Below are 16885 nucleotides of genomic sequence, written 5' to 3' on the forward strand. Positions count from 1 at the left end.
TTTTCTAGTGGAAACTAATCTGAGTGTTCTCAGATTGGGTCAGATTTTGAAAGTAGATGACAACAACAACAACAACAAAAAAGATGAATATGGATAAGCCAAAGAACCGTAAACTTAGAATAAAACAGTGCCTATGAAAATTGCTAGAGACAATGCAAATGGCTATCTTAGAAACAAAAGCAAGAATAATAAAGATATGAAGAATGTGCATTAACCAGTGACAAAAAAACAGAACTAATGTTGCTTCCTCCTTCTCTGTCAAAGAAAAATTATCTGTACCTTTAATGAAAAGGGTAGAACAAATGTTAGTGAAGAGGAATTGAAACCCAAATTTCTTAATTCTCAAACCCAACCTTGAAAATTAATTTTTTGGAAATAAATCTTCAGCTAACGATAAACAAGAGTTTGTGCACAAGCAGCTTCCTTGCTCTTCTGAGGGATATATGCTATACAGGCTCTGAGATCTTTGGCAGTCTGAACTATTTACATATATGGCTTCAGACAAATTGCAGGAAACAGGAAACTTGAAGATAATACTAACAAGCTCATGCAGGAAGTGCTGAAAGAAACATGTAACATTTGTAAGGGTAGCTAAGGACTACTTTTTAAATCACTATCAAGATACTTTATTTTTAAATTGTAGTTCCCTCTATAGATCTAGGCAGGATTCTAAAATCAATTATGAAATACTAGTTTGTGAGCATTTGTTAAATAAAGTTGCAATCACTTGGAGCTGGTGTGGGTTCTTAGACTATTCCTGGTGGATCTAGACATGTAAGCAGTAAAAAGACTCAAAACTCTCTCAATGTAGCATTAGAAAATACAGTCACATCAATTATGACCCTGACTGGTCTAGTTACTAATTAATGAGAATATGATATATTATATATATCATATATAGTGTGCATGTATGTGTGTGTGTGTGTATATATATATATATATACATACATACATACATATATATGTATAATCATATACCTGATTTTTAATCTCGCAGCAGAAATACAGCACAATGAGTCTTAACTATATGGACACGGCTAACTACCTTTAAGAAAATCTTCATGCAAGTTTAAAATGGTGCATTTTGAAATAGCTTTATTTTATTTCATGTCATGTAATGTTTTCCCCCACTGAGTGCTCGAGATTGCAATAGTCTAAAAAAAAGGAAATAAATCCAAAAATAAGAGAGCTATTTCAATTATAAAATAAGTAAATCAAAATTATTTTCATTGTATTAAATTATTAACACAAAGACACAAGTGTGAGACTTCTCAGTCATGTAATTATAGGATGACGATCAATGTTTTTCAGTATGACATAATTGTTTCAAATGTCTAGTAGCAGAAATCTTAAATGAAAGTATTCAATTCTATGGTTACTTTTGTGTCCTGGTTTTCAACTCATTTAATTTAGACATCTTTGCATTTTGTTTGAACTGTGTGGAAGTTTCTCTGTGCATATTGATGATCAGTATGAGCCCTCTGGAAATATTAAAATATTAATCTATTTAAAAAACAACACACTGTTCTCACATCTCCTCAGACATATTCTAAAATAGCTGATCTGATGGTTGAAAACATCAATGATTCTCATAGATACATTCTGTTTTTCCTATGAATTAAATCGCAGTTTACTAATCTCTAAATGCCAGCATTTTTTTTATATTTTATGGTGGTGGTGGTGGGTAGGAGAAGGAGAACACAGATCCTGGTGCACATGGAAATGGTTGGGTCTGTTATTAAGATGCTGATCATTTAAAAAAAATAAGTAGAGTAAATCAATGATTTAAGTTATGAAGAGTTTAGATACCAGCATCTCATCAGCGAATAACTAGGTACAGCTCTGGCCACATTAGTACTATCCTTTCACTTTAAGTCTCTAGTGGCTGAAAGTTATCATCTCATGAATATCTACTAGTGTTTTTTAAAACTCCACATTGCTCTTTAAGCTCCTCCTGAGACAAAGTGTATGTAAACATTAGAACCTGATTGTAAGCAATTTAACAATTTAACTATCTCAGTCAGTTCTGTAGGATCTTCTGATGTAAAATTGTTGAGCCATCAGAAAGGTCTTACTTTGTCAACACATTTCAGCTAATTAAATGTTTGTGTGCCCAGCAGACGTATTAAACACTATGTGGGTCAGTTGTTTTCTGTTTTACTTTCATAACTTTTGTCAAAGCTCATTCTCAAATCTGCCTTGCAGCAGCTTTCTCGCATACACAGAGGACCGCAGGCTACTCAGAAGAGTGTTAGAAGATGGGGTGTTCGGATTACGTGAGGAGTCCATCCAATGAAATTAACACAATTTTCAACTTACAAGTAACTCAAAAACATTGAACACAGTTTTGTTTTTTAACTCAATGCTGCAGTTTTAGAATTTTTACCGTAATTATAGATATGCCAAATTTTAGGACTCATAATTATTTTTAATAATCAAATAAATAGATAAGATTTGGTATGAACAAATAAATAATCTCTCTCTCCCTTCTTTTGCCCTCCCCAGAGAAACCATTTTCACTCCTTTTCAGTTTCTCTCTCTCTCTCTGAATGTGTGTGCATAGTATTTATCTTATGTTTCTAAATAACCTATTGTTGCCTTTTGATTTTTCAATCTTAAGCATTATCTGCTGACTGATATGGAGAGCAAGTTTTTAGCTCTGTCTGCTCTAGTCCTCCCTGCCCCTCACGCCCACCCATTAGGACAGGACCGTAAGCAATCCAACAATTTGGTCCTCTCAGTCCGGATTTTGTAGAATCTTCTTCTGATGTAAAATTGTTGAGCCATCAAGAAGGTCTCACTTTGTCAACATGCATACTCTCCTCCTTTCCCAATTTCTTATTTATTTTCCTTTCTTATTCAACTCAATATTATAATTTCGGCTGGAAAGGTTTCAACATTTACCTTACTAAGACGGAGGAATTTTTTTTCCAGAGTCAAGAAGTCCAGTGCTACTCTGGTCTTTGTTTCTTTGTATGAACTCTTTTTCTTTTTTTTCAAAAAAATAAAACCCTTTAGAAGCTTTTGCCCTTGGTGTTTGAACATTTTATAGTGATGTTCTGTGGTATGACTATATTTTTATAATTTTTGCTGGCACCTGGTGGGCAAATTTTCTTTTTTTACTACGTGGGAAGTTGTTCTCCGTGTTCTGTTCTTTTCCTTCTATTGTTTGGAGATTGGATCATCTGGATTGATGCTCTCATTTTCTAACCTTTTTGCTTCTATTTCCCATTTCTTTCTTTTCCTCCCATTTCTGGCAGATGCATTTAGTGTTATCTATTAAGCTTTGCGTATCTGCTATGATATTTTTCCATTTCCAAGAGCTCTCATTTTGCTCTAAAAATGCTTTAAAAACAATATCCTATTTTTGTTTTATGGTCGTAGTACATTCTTTTGTCTTTCTGAGGATATTGACGATAGTTTTGTTTTTGGTTTTTTTTTTTGAGTTTGCTCTGCTCTGTAGTACGCTATTCCCCCACATTTCTTTTTATATTTGATTATTGTAATCTCAATTTCTTATGTTAGATAATTTCCTTAGATGTCTGGTACCACTCAGCTGTCTCATATTCAAAGTGGGGAGATAAAACTTACTGGAAGCTCTGAGACCTGGAAGGGAATTATTATCTGTGAGCTTTGCTGTAGGTTAATCTGGCTGGGCTGGTTGATTGGAAAGACTCTGATATCTCTATCTTTAGGGCTTTACCTTATGCTGGTTAGATTCTTCAGAGAATGATCCTGTAGCCACCTGTGTGGAGTTGAAGGATGGCTGCTGTCATTCTGGGATTAGTTTTCCATTCTTAAATTCTTCAGAGATTCTGAGATGGAAATGGGACTGGTTTTTAGCTTTTTCCAGTTCCCGTTTAGAATTCACTCGTGTGCCACTCTTCCAAGTTGCAAACCTTATTGCTCTTATCTTTTCTCCTGTACTCCTCATTATTGTGAGACAGTGACTCTCAAAATTATACTTACTATAGTTTTGATGGGGCTCTTGGAGGGAGAAAAAGTCAATGCATGTATGCAACTTCATGTTTTCATCCTGGATTTTAATCTTTCTGAAGTATTAATAATTATTTGGAGACTGAAAGGGGAAATCCTGTGATTTCCTATGTTCAGGCTAAGTTCAGGCTTCCTGGGAGAGATTCTCCTAAATTCATCAAGTCAGATAGATGTTTGTCAAAATTAATATTGAAACTGCAAAAGCAGCCTTGTCATGGTAATGGTTGAAATTGGGTAATGCCCACTTGTGAGTTCATCATACATACCCTCTATCACTGTATATCTTTGAAATTTCCCACAACACAAATTATTCTAAAAGAGTATTCCATAGTCCTCATAAAAGTATTTTTTTAAATCCAAGACTCAAGTCATTTTTACCTAAAACTTATATAACATTCTGCCACATATGTTGCATATTCAAAAGAATTTTCATTATATGTCTCTGGAAAAACTATGGACTTCAGTCAAAACACTGCAAATATTACATCAGGAAACAAATTAACTTCCTAATAGTCTAGAGTTCTACTTCTATTATTGGCTTACATAGCCACTAAATTGATCACCAGTCCACTTTTTAAAGTTCTTTCTCTTCTGCTTGTAACTCTACCTTAAGGTGGTCTTCTAATCACAGCCCAGTACACCTTTCTCTGTGTGTCAGCTGACAAATGAAAAGGATTTTATTGTACCTTAATAAAATAAATTTAGTCACTAAATATTTTTGTCCCTGACAATTTGTCTAAGAAAAGTATATCCTCCACAAGAAATACGAATATTTTAATATTATATAAAATGTGAATTTTTGAAATATGAAATGTTTTTAAAGCAGCAGTATTCTATTTAAAGTAGTGCAAAAATTTAGTTATAATATTCTGTAACAGTATTTCCAAAGGTAACTCTTTAGACAATAATGCATCTGACCAAATGTATAAAATTAAGTCATGGAGATGAAATTTTGATTATTTATAGCATTTAATTAAGCACTCAGATATTAGAAGCAATCAGGCAGAAGTTCAGGACAGTGACTTTAAGAGAAATGTCAAATATATGAAAATTCTCTTACCAATCACACAAAGTCAACATTTATTAATGAACATTCGGTTCCCACTGGCTGCACTCAGACCTTTATGGTACCATCTATCGTTTTGTCTCTTGAATTAATTTTGATTTAACTGATCAAAACCCAAGTTATCTATAAAAATGACATTTCTTCAACACGAGAAGTCTGAGAATATTAATGTTTCTATTTGAGGAAAACATTTTACTGAATGAAAGAATGGGGGTTGGTTTCTTATGTGAGAAATCGAAGAATTCTAAGATTGGAAAAAACGTTTGGAAACCATCTTCTTCAGTGGTTCTCAGCCAGGATTGCTTATAGCCTCTAAAAAGGAGTGTTTGGAAATGTATTTGGGAATTTTTCATTATTATATGACTGAATGGGAGGGTTCCTACTGGCATTAAGTAGTGGGGACAGGAATCATAAATATCCTACAATGTTCAGGATGCTTTGAAATAATCAAGAATCATCTTTCCCAATTCCTGATCAGTTCTGTCACCATCTGATTCATGACTCCTTTATACATTGCAGTTTTATTTTAAGAATGATGAATAGCAAATTCACTTTTAGGATTACAATAATGCAATTCTGAGAAGTTGAGCAGTAGTTATAATAGTGAAAAACAGCACAAATTCATTGGAATTGGAAGGTCACATAATGGAATCTGTTATCTTTCTATTTGACAACTAAGATTTCCAACGTGGTCCGAACCACACTTCTGTAAGTCTAAATGTAAATTTATTCAAATATGTTAATATGATTATTTTTTCCCCAAATCCAATTGCCTTCTCTCCTGATAAAAAAAAAAAAAAAAGGCAACAATACCTGCCTTTTGTAAGTAATCCAGAATACAGAAAAGAAAAAGAAGGTACAACAATCATTCTCAATTCCATTACCCAGAAAAAGCATTGTTAATGTTCAGATCAGAGTTTCTAAACAGTAGTACTGTTGAAGCTTTAGGTAGGATCATTCTTTGATGGGGAGTTGCCCTGCCGTGCAGTATAGGATGCTTATCGGCATTTCTGGCCACTACTCACTGGATGCCAGTAGCATCCATATAGTTTTGACAATGAAAAATTTCTCTAGACGTTGCCAAATGTTTCACAAGGGGTGAAATCACCCCTGCTTGAAAACTACTGGTTTTGATGTGTATGTATGTAAGTATGTGGGCTTAATCAGGATATCATCTTGGATGGCATCAAAAATTCCACTGCTTACCTAAACAAGCCGTAATGTATTTTGAAACATTTTTTATAGTTGTGACAATGGAATTCTTGGGGCCCAGTGGATTACACGGGTTCTTCTACATAAGTAGCTTAAGGGACTTAGTCTTACTTATTCTTTATCAACTTACTCATCTTTTAAATGTAGACCAAAACCTCCAAAGATAACGATCTGCGTAGGTAAATCACCTGGCCTAACCTGATTGGAGAATGTCTCAGCCTCCTGTTTCAGTCACTTGTCTGTTGTGTTACTACAGTTTTTCTTTTCCTCTCCCTGTATTCTCTCAATTCTGAGCTGGCATCTATTTGCATTTCAGGCTGAATATCATTTATTGATGGTTCTGTGTAGTGCTTGCATGATGTGAAAACATTTTTAATATAGCCACATGCATTTTCTCCTGTACTGTATTGGCAAATTTGAAATCATTTCTGCTTAAACTGGTCACTAGGCTAGCTGGTGAGAATTCTTTTCCGGAAAGAGCATGGTAACTATTTTCTACTTTTTCCTAGTGAGTGAGATTGTGAATACTGTTTTGTGATTTATTAAAACAAGAAAAATATATGTTGGCCAATAATAACATGAAGTAGAAGATTTACACCAGTACATTCCAATGGATTCATCAGGGCTTTCTCGCCTCAACTTTCCTGCACACATAGAGCTAGATTCACATGACATATTCTTTAGATAAATTAAAAGAGCCCCTCCATATCTGACTGAGTCCCACATTTCATTTTCATTCTCAATGACAAAAAGAGGCAGCTGGGCTTCTACTGACAAACTCCTCACCTCCTGCCTTCACCCTAACTCAAAGGCTGAAAGAGTAAATGTTTAATAAAAACTGTGTTACCAAGTTGCTGGAAATTTAATGTACTCCCAAAACAAGGGTTGCTAAGCTTGGAATAAAACCACAAGACATATTCTTTCATGATGAGCAAAATTGTTATATTAGTAATTCAGGGAAAAAGAGAAAGCACCAGCATGTTTCCAAACTTCACTCTTGTGGAAGAGGTGATTAGTGCTCACCAACTACCTGTGTGTTCTTCTATGCTTCCTAGCCTCGCTTACATATGACGGCTCCAGATGGTACAATGTACGTGTACTCACCGCAGGGAAGCAGAGCCGGTAAACCACGTCACCCACACCTTTTTCTGGCATTTTGACTTTAGAGGCTACATGTTCCCACTGACATGGCTATACAATGGAAGAAGCCTAGATCTCTGAGTTTCCACATAGAGGTTAATTGTGAAAGTCCTGACCTGTGAACCAAAAAATAAATTATTTGTTACTGCAGTGTGGCTTTGCCCAAGAAATCAGCCAGCCTTAAATGGCTGGGAAATGAAAAGAGGAGTGTGAATCAGACACAGACAAGCAAATGAACTGGAGCAGAGATGCAGTTAGCTCAATTTGAGAATCACTGATACGTTTTAATAATTATTTTCTTTGGAAGCAGAAAGAGAAATTTTATCTGAACCATTGGTTTGTCTATGGTGATTAAATATGGCAACAAATCTTTTAAAAAGAAAAATCTCATGGTGTTGATATTTTACTCTCCCATTTAAAATTAAAAAAAAAATCAAAAACCTAGTTGTGGCTATTTTTTTTAAATCTTGTGGTTATATTTTAAATGTGAGACCCAAACAATCAGCTAAATTGATAGTTTTTTTTTTTTTTTTTTTTTTTTACAGTGTGCTAGCAGAAAATTCACTGTTATCGTAACACTTGGATCCCAAATAACTGCAGAAACAATCAAAAAATTGGCAGAAATTTAGAGATCTCAACTCTTCATTTCAATCCTAAAAAATCTCCAAAAAAGTAGAAAACGAAACCTGATGTCTTACAACATTTCTAACGTTACAAGAAGATAGGATTCCCCTATTTTGTCCTCCCAAAAGATGACGGAGAGAATTGGCAAATAAATTAAACCTGGGAAGAAGGCCACCTGGCTTTTGTATCAGACAAGAAGGCATGTCAAGCCAAAGGGTTTTCCCCATAAGGAGACAGTGGTAGTGAGGCAGACTCTTGAGGGATGGAAAGAGATAGGGAGCATAAGAAGCTGGAATTCAGCCTAGATCCACACATGATTTGGACAGCTTGATTTCACACCAAAATTGAGCCAAGGCTTAGTGGAAGCTTTACACTTCAGCAAATGTCAATTGAGTTTCAGATTTCGAAAAAGAGCCCCAAAGAAGAAGAAACAGAGCTTTGGCAGTGATGGTAGCTGACTGGCAATTGCTGCTGCTAGTGTTGGCTACACAAATTGCACCACCCTACCCCTCTCACTGACTCAGGCCAGCGATGTGGGGGTACATTTTTAATTTGTGAAAGTCTGTAGTAGTAGAGAGAATCATGAGTGCTTAGCTATTTGGGTATCATTCATGTTAAAAATGGCAAATAATCTATCCATAACAATATAGGAGAAAATAAATTTTAAGAAATATTTTAATGGGTAATTTTGTGTCAACTTGGCTGGGATGGAGGATGCCCAGATAACTGGTAAAACATTATTTCTGGGTGACTGTGAGAGTGTTTCCAGAAGAGGTTAATATCTGAATCACATTGTTTAAAGATAAGCTCCCACCAATGTGGTGGGCATCATCCATTTCACTGAGGACTCAAACAGGACAAAAAGGCACAGAAATGGTGACTTCTCTCTCCCTTCTCAAATCGGGATATCTCTCTTCTCTTGCCCCTGGATGTTGAAACTCTTGATTCTCAGAAATTTGGACTTCAGATCTTCCAGCGCAGGCCCTGGTTTGCAGGCCTTCGAACTTGTACTGAATGACATGACTGGCTTTCCTGGTTCTCCAGCTTGCCAGGATTCTCAGCCTCCAGAATTATGTGATGAGCCGATTCTTATAGTAAATATCCATCCTATATAGCTATAGATATCCTATAGGTTCTGTTACTCTGGAGAACCCTAACTACAGTAGGCTCCCCCAATCCATGATGGATTCATTCCCAGATCCCCTGTGGATACCTGAAACCATGAGTAGTACCAACACTTATATATACATATGATCCTTAACATTATTATTCAACTTAACATTTTTTTTTACTTTATGATGATGTGAGTCAAAAAGTAAAAAGTCATCTATTGATGATACACATTCAATGGGAACTGTGCTTTGTGTACCCATACAATCATTCTGTTTTTCACTTCCAGTGCATTATTTTTAAAATTACATGATATATTCAACACTATCATAAAATAGGGTTTGTGATAGATGTTCTGCCCAATTGTAGGCAAATGAAAGTGTTCTAAGCACTTTTAAATTAGGCCAGGCTAAGCTATGGTGCTTGGTAGATTAGGTGTATTAATTTTGATTTATAATGTTTTCAACTAGTGATGGACTTATATGCACATAACCTCATTGTAAGTCAAGGAGCATCTGTACTGTGTTTTTTTCCAATAGAGTTTTCCTATAAATACATATCTATGACAGAGTTTCATTTGTAAATTAGGCACAGTAAGAGATTAGCAACAATCACTAATAATAAAATGGAATAATTAGAACGATATACCAACATCACGACTTTTGTATAGTGACTTTGAGGCCATGATTAAATAAAATAAGGATCACTTGAACACAGTCACTGTGATACTGTGACGGTTGATCTGATAACTGAGCCAGCTACTAAGTAACTAGTGCTGGGTAGTAGAGCATGTTATGTTGGACAAAAAAGTGATCCAAATCCCCAGCAAGATGGAGTCTGATATTTCATCACACTACTCAGAATGGCATGTGATTTAAAATGTATAAATTGTTTATTTCTGGAATTTTCCATTTTATATTTTTGGAACTAGATTCACATGACAAATAAGTCCCATAAGTAACTGAAACTTGGAGAAAGCAAAATCATGGATGGAGTAACAAAGGGGAAGAATGTAATATAAGCATCTATTCAGTTGCTCGTTTATTTTGTTCAATATCTTGCAGTTTGCAATCATACAAGTAGAAAGATAAAACAAGGCTGAGCACAGTGGCTCACACCTGTAATCCTAACACTGGGAAACCGAAGGGGGAGGATCACCTAAGGTCAGGAGTTCAAGACTAGCCTGGCTAAGAAAGTGAAACCCCATCTCTACTAAAAACACCAAAATTAGCCAGATGTGGTGGCGCACAACTGTAGTGCCAGCTACTCAGGAGGCTGAGGCAGGAGAATTGCTTGAATCCGGGAGGCAGAGGTGGAGGCAGAGGTTGCAGTGAGCCGAGATCACACCACTGCACTCCAGCCTGGGCAACAGAGAGTGACTCCATCTAAAAAATTAAAAGATAAAATCAGCTCTTTGTTATTGACTGTAACATCCTTCCTGACAACAGCCTTCTTAAAATAAGATAAATTAGCCAATTAAGAACTTGTTTCTGGGTCATGTGCTGAGTTGGGAGATCCAGGAACTGGGAAGTCAAAGAGCAGAGGAGGGCAGGGACAAGTGTAATTGCAGTGTGGCAAGCAGGTCATCAACTGAGAGAGGGACCCACTCTGGTAAGAGATAGGAAATGCCTTCAGGCTCACCTCCTGTGTCTTGGCAGAACCTTGAAAAATACACTGGCAAACACACAATTTCCTCCTTATTGTCTGTCTAGAATTTGATATTTAGAGCTTATGAGGTTCACCCTTCAGAAGCTCAGAAGCTGACTGGGACAAAGTGAAAGAAGAAATAGTAAGAATATTAGATTCAGATGAGCTATGCCACCTTTTTCATGTTGGCTACAGTCAGTTGCTGTTCTTCAGTGTAATGAAACATTTATCATCACATTTCACATTTTGGGTTTTAGTTCCAGTGTTTTTTAGATTTCACTGTTTAGTTAAAATATTGGGCCTTCTGTGTAGCAGACACGTAAATGTTGCCTCTTTCTCTAACATGGCAGTTTCATTAGTTTCTCAGGGACTTTTCTTCATGCTCACCTCCTTCTCTTCAGGCTTTAACATGGGAAATGCTCTCTTGAGGCATCACATCCCTGTCTTCAAGCCCTGATTTCTGGCAGTTCATCCAACACATAATTTTCTCTTTTAGATTACCTTGTTCCTTCTGGGTCTCTTAGGTGAGAAGGATTTGTTTAGAGACAATATGTCTGTCTTTACGTGATTCCTGAGACCAAGTGTCAACTTGCTGCCCCGCAGTCCTCTCTACTTGCCCTGTCCCTGCCTTCCTAGACTGCTCCAGGATACAGTCAGGTCTCAGTCACTTTGTGATCTCCAAACTCCAGGTAGTACAAGTCAGTTTCCCAAGTGTTTATCAGAATCCCCCAGTCCCACCTCCCTTGATTGGTGGAGATAGACAAAGACAAAGTGAACAGCACTGCTGAGACAATACCTTCCGGTGAAATTTCTCATCTATCTCTGATGACTCCTTAGCCTTGTCTTACATGGCCTGGTGGTAGCCTGTGCTGTAGCAGAACTAGTTTTGGGTCTTAACTTTTCAGACTCTCCTTAAATGAGCTGACGTATTTGTTTTTGAACATGGAAGGTACTTTTATCTATTAGTTGTGGTTTGAAGGTTTTAGCTGAAATTCCAGAACAGAAAGTGTCCCATTTTAACAATCTGTTACACACATCAAATAATTAAAAGGGGATTAGGAATGCTAAAATAATAAAATGGAGGAAATAACTCCCAAACAAGTAGGGTAGGGGAAATGGAATAATAATAGTTATAATAAAAATTAAAGTTGATGAATCTGAAAGAAGGCAAGAAATAATAAAATGCCAAAGTACTGAAAAATCAGGGCAAATAGAACAAAATAAGGCATATATCTAAAGCTATCTACAATCACAATAAATGTGAATGGATTAATATGTTAGTTGAAAGAGAAATTGTCAGACTGGAATTTTAAAATATCTACTTGCTGTTATTTGAAGAAAAAACACCTCACATGCTTAAACAGAAATAGAAGAATTAAAAGTAAAATAATTAAATGTACAACAGATATATTAAAAAAATGAAGCTAGCATGTTAAAATCTGACAAAACAGACTTTAAGACAAAAATATTATCAAATAATTAAGGCATTTTTGTGTAGAGGTAAAAAAATATAACAGAGATCTCAGAATCATACTCAGAAATTTGATGTACACAGAGGGTTACATTACCTATTAATAGAGAAAGATATAAATACTGCTGCTCAAACAACTTTTGAATAAAATATATACTTGACTCCTACCTCTTCCATATCCAAAAATTACTATTAGACTTACTAATAAAACTCACTGTGAAAATTAAGTCTTTAGATCTTTTACAAGTTGTAAAGAATTTCTCTCTTAGAAAATAACTTTTAATACATCTAGAGTGGGAATATGACTAATAGGATGCCGAGAGCATAAATATAAACAAAAATTTAATGTTGATTATATAAAAAGTTAAAATGCAAAAAAGTATAGGATAAAGAGATCCCATAAGCAACAACAGAAAAGTTAAATTATAAGTCATAGACTAGAAGACAATTTCAACGCATAAAAGCAGGCGAGGATTAGAACATGGATTTTATAAACAATTCCTATAAATAATACAGAACAAATTAAAAGTCCAATAGAAAACAATGGACAATATATTTAAACATAAGAGAAGCTTAAATGGCCAAGAAACAAAAAAAGTATGTTCATACTAAATGGTAATCAAAAAAATACATGTTGAAACCAGAATAATATAATTTTACATCTATCAGGTTAAGAAGAGAGCAAAAAAAAAAAAGAGAAAAAGAAGAAAGAGGAAGGAAGGAAAGAAAGAAAGAAGAAAGAGAGAAAGAAAGAGAGAAAGAAAGAAAGAAAGAAAGAGAGAAAGAAAGAGAGAAAGAAAGAGAGAAAGAAAGAAAGAGAGAAAGCGAAAATTCCAAGCATTGGCAAGAATGTTGGGCAGCAGGAGTTCTCCTACATGGTGGTGAGAGTGTATACTGGTGAAACTTCATGGCAGATCTATTTCACAATGCGTGGTCAGGTTTTAAGATGCATGGATATTATGTGGCGGATACAAAAAAGGAGACTCAGCATCAATTTCCGTATCTATGGAAACTATGCCATTCTGGTCTGTGAAAGTTTGAAGGCCAATCATCGACATTTCTCTAACTTTTATGAAGTTAGAGCTCTGGAAGCAAATTATGTGCTGTCAGTTAGAAGCATTTTGTCAGTATTTTGAAGGCAGAGTGATTTGGGGTGATTCCTATAGCTTTGTTATGGCTGGCAGGCAAAGTTATAGCAAAAGACATTGTTTTTGTTTTTGTGCTAGCAGCAGTGACTGTTAAGTCACTCATCAGATTTGTGAGGTAGTCATAGTTCAGAGGCTGTGATTTCCTGATCCTGGGATCACAGTGGCAGTAGTTTATTCTTTAACTCAACAATGACAGCATTGCCTCCTGACTTCCTACCTTCCCGCTCATGGCAAAGGTGGAATTCTTTTGGGTTCATTTGGTGGCATTGTTCTGAATCATTTCTTGGTGTGTGGAGCTGACTCCGCCAGCCTCTTCAGTGATTTTACAAGCACCTAATACTCCATATCAGAGTCCCTTCTGCTTAAAAGGGTTGAGGTGGTTTCTGTTTTCTACAACTAAAGTCTGATACACCTGTCACCTAGGAATTCTACTTTTGCATATATACCCTAGGAAAACTCTTGTGCCTAAGCAGACATGTGAGAATGTTCCTAGTGGCATGATTAGTAATAGCAAATATATGACTCGACAGGAGAAATGGTTTGAAAGGAGAATAGTTATGAATCTCTGAAATATTCTATAGCAAATTAAAAACATTAATCACACACATACACATAAGACATAGTATCTGCCCTTGGTTATTTTGATAGAATAGTTCCAGTTTTTAAGTGCAAGACTTTTGGAATTAGAGATTTTTGTTAAAGATTCCTTTATCAGCTTTTCTTCTTTCCCTTATACACTCTTACAAGGCTTTCTCACACTTTCCTATAATTTTAAGTACGATGTATATGTTGTACATGTTGATGATATCCCTGAGATTCTGAAACATGTCCACAGATTCCTGTATATCTCTTCAGTTAGGTGTGTTGAACATATTTCAAAATCAGTGAGACTTCAAATAAACGAATCTGTGCTCCCAAACCAGCCCTTCACTCTATGTTCCTTTCTCTTAGTTTATAGACAATTCCTCTCTATTTCTCAGGTTAGAAACCTGGGTATAAACTTTACCTACTTTCTCCTTCTAACCCTCTGCCCTGACATACAATCACCACGTCCCATCAGTTCTTTTCCATTTATATTGTTAACAATTTTTCATCAATTATACTGCCGCTTTCCTCACATGTCTGCTATTGGAAAGCCTTTTATTCATTATCACCTTGTCTTCAATCTTACTCTATCTTTCTGTTCCACATACTATACTCAAAGTGGCTTTTATGAAGCAAAAACATCATAGTATCTTTCTCTTGCTTGAAATTCTTCAATGGTTTCTGTTTCTACTAAACCTAATGTTCAAAGCCTCGCATGATGAGGCTTCCAGTGACTTTAGTTCTCCCATTTACCACATTGTCTTTCAAGTTCTGCAATACCGTCATTCTGTGTCTTTCAGTTTCTTGTATACTCTACCGTCTTTCTAATCTTCAGCACTTTCCATGTGATATTTGTTTTGCATTGAATGCTCTTTCCCTCTCCTTCTTACCCACTTCTATTTGGTGTCAGCCAAGGAATTAGTATCTTCCAGTGGCATATTTCTCTAACATCTGCCTCTTTCCTTATGTTACATCCCCTTATCCACAAGTCTGCATGATGTCGAACACATAAGTCCTTTAAAACACATGTAATTACCATATCATGACATCTACTATATTTAACAATTATTTATTAATATCATTTAACACCAAGTCCGTGTACAGATTTTCTTGACTGACAGAAAATAGTCTTTGTAAATAATTTGCTTAGATCAGGACCAAACAAGGTCCACACATTGCAATAGGTTAAAATGTCTTAATCGATAATACTTCCTTTTCTCATTTTAAATGCCATTTGTATTTGAAAGAAACCCGTTGATTTGTCTCATAGAATTTCCACATATCAGATTTCAGAATTTTAGTTTTATGGTGATATTTAACACATTCCTCTAACCACCACGTTTTCTATTAGCTCATAGTTTATAGTCTTGATTAGATGCATATTTTAATTTTCCTAAGAAAATTTAGCAGATGGTGCTGTGTACTTTTTCTTGCATCTGTCAGGAGACATATAGAGCTGGTTGTTTCTCTTCTAGGGCTATTCAAGTTATCAGTCAGTTCAGACAGTTCCAGCCTAATCCAGCATAAAGCAGCCCACTAATCTTTTACTTAATGGTTTTAGCAGTCATTGGAAGATTGTTATCTAAACCCAGTATTCCACTAGGTTGCAATATGCTGATTTTTCTCATTCTTTCAGTTTGTCTGCAATTTGTTACCAGAGAAATTAATTGATACAGAAAGGCAGCATGGATGTTCGATTCTTTCTTTCTGTTTACTAATTTTCGGAATAGTGGCTTGATGTCTATTGTGATTATCCCACAGGAGGCAGGCTCAGCTCCACACCCACAATTTGGTTTGGATTTGAGACTGATGATGCCACAAATACATTAAGAGGGTATGAAGAGATTTGTTATTCATATAATGAACCTTTGTGGGGAGTATAGCGCAGGCTCTTAAGCAGGTCTGAAAATGTCTTTAGAGACCCAGGAAGGGATCACTGGCAACTGGCTTTGAGTTTTATTGTGTTTAGAAAGTGGGGATGGGATGAGGGCTCCTGCACTCAGCCTGGGGCTTGCCTGACTTAAGCACCATGGTGGTGGTGGTTGGGGGAACATATGAGCTTGCCCATAGGGGGATCATAGGGGATTAGGGAGGAATTGGACTTAAAAGAAAGTTGTAAATAGTCAGATTAAAAAATGTAATTGGACTGTTTCCTGTAATTCACTCCTGATGTTTGACTGATGATTGAAATGTATCATGTTTGAGTAAGCCATTATGACATCTATGAGACCTGCAACCTGTAGCTGCTGAGAGTGCTGAAGGTTCTGTTAAATGTGGCCAGGTGCGGTGGCTCAAGCCTGTAATCCCAGCACTTTGGGAGGCCGAGGAGGGCGAATCACGAGGTCAGGAGATCGAGACCATCCTGCTAACACGATGAAGCCCTGTCTCTACTAAAAACACAAAAAATTAGCCAGGCAAGGTTCCAGCTACCTGGGAAGATGAGGCAGGAGAATTGTTTGAACCTGGGAGGCAAAGTTTGCAGTGAACTGAGACTGCACGCCACTGCACTCCAGCCTGGGCAACAGAGTGAGACTCTGTCTCAAAAAAAAAAAAAAAAAAAAAAAGAAAAGAAAGAAAGTTCTGTTCAATGCTTTATTCAAGAGCCCAATATCATAATATATTCTGAAAGGTGAAATGAATGTATTTTATTCTGTTCTCTAAATACGTCCAGTTTAATGAGTTTTTAATTGGGTCATATTAACTACTTTAACTGGGAAAGTGAGGGTACATGAAGTCCTATTTCATCAAGTGATTGTAAGGGCCAAAGATTTAATTTGAAGATAGTGCAACATCAGGAGACTAGATAGCACTTTTTTTTTTTTTTTAAAGCATCATTCTTTCTTTCAGAATATCACAAGACTGGAATCAAGGTTTTGGCTTGGGCTA

The sequence above is a fragment of the Saimiri boliviensis genome, chromosome 11 (assembly GCF_048565385.1).
Source record: "Saimiri boliviensis isolate mSaiBol1 chromosome 11, mSaiBol1.pri, whole genome shotgun sequence".
Classification (NCBI taxonomy): domain Eukaryota; kingdom Metazoa; phylum Chordata; class Mammalia; order Primates; family Cebidae; genus Saimiri; species Saimiri boliviensis.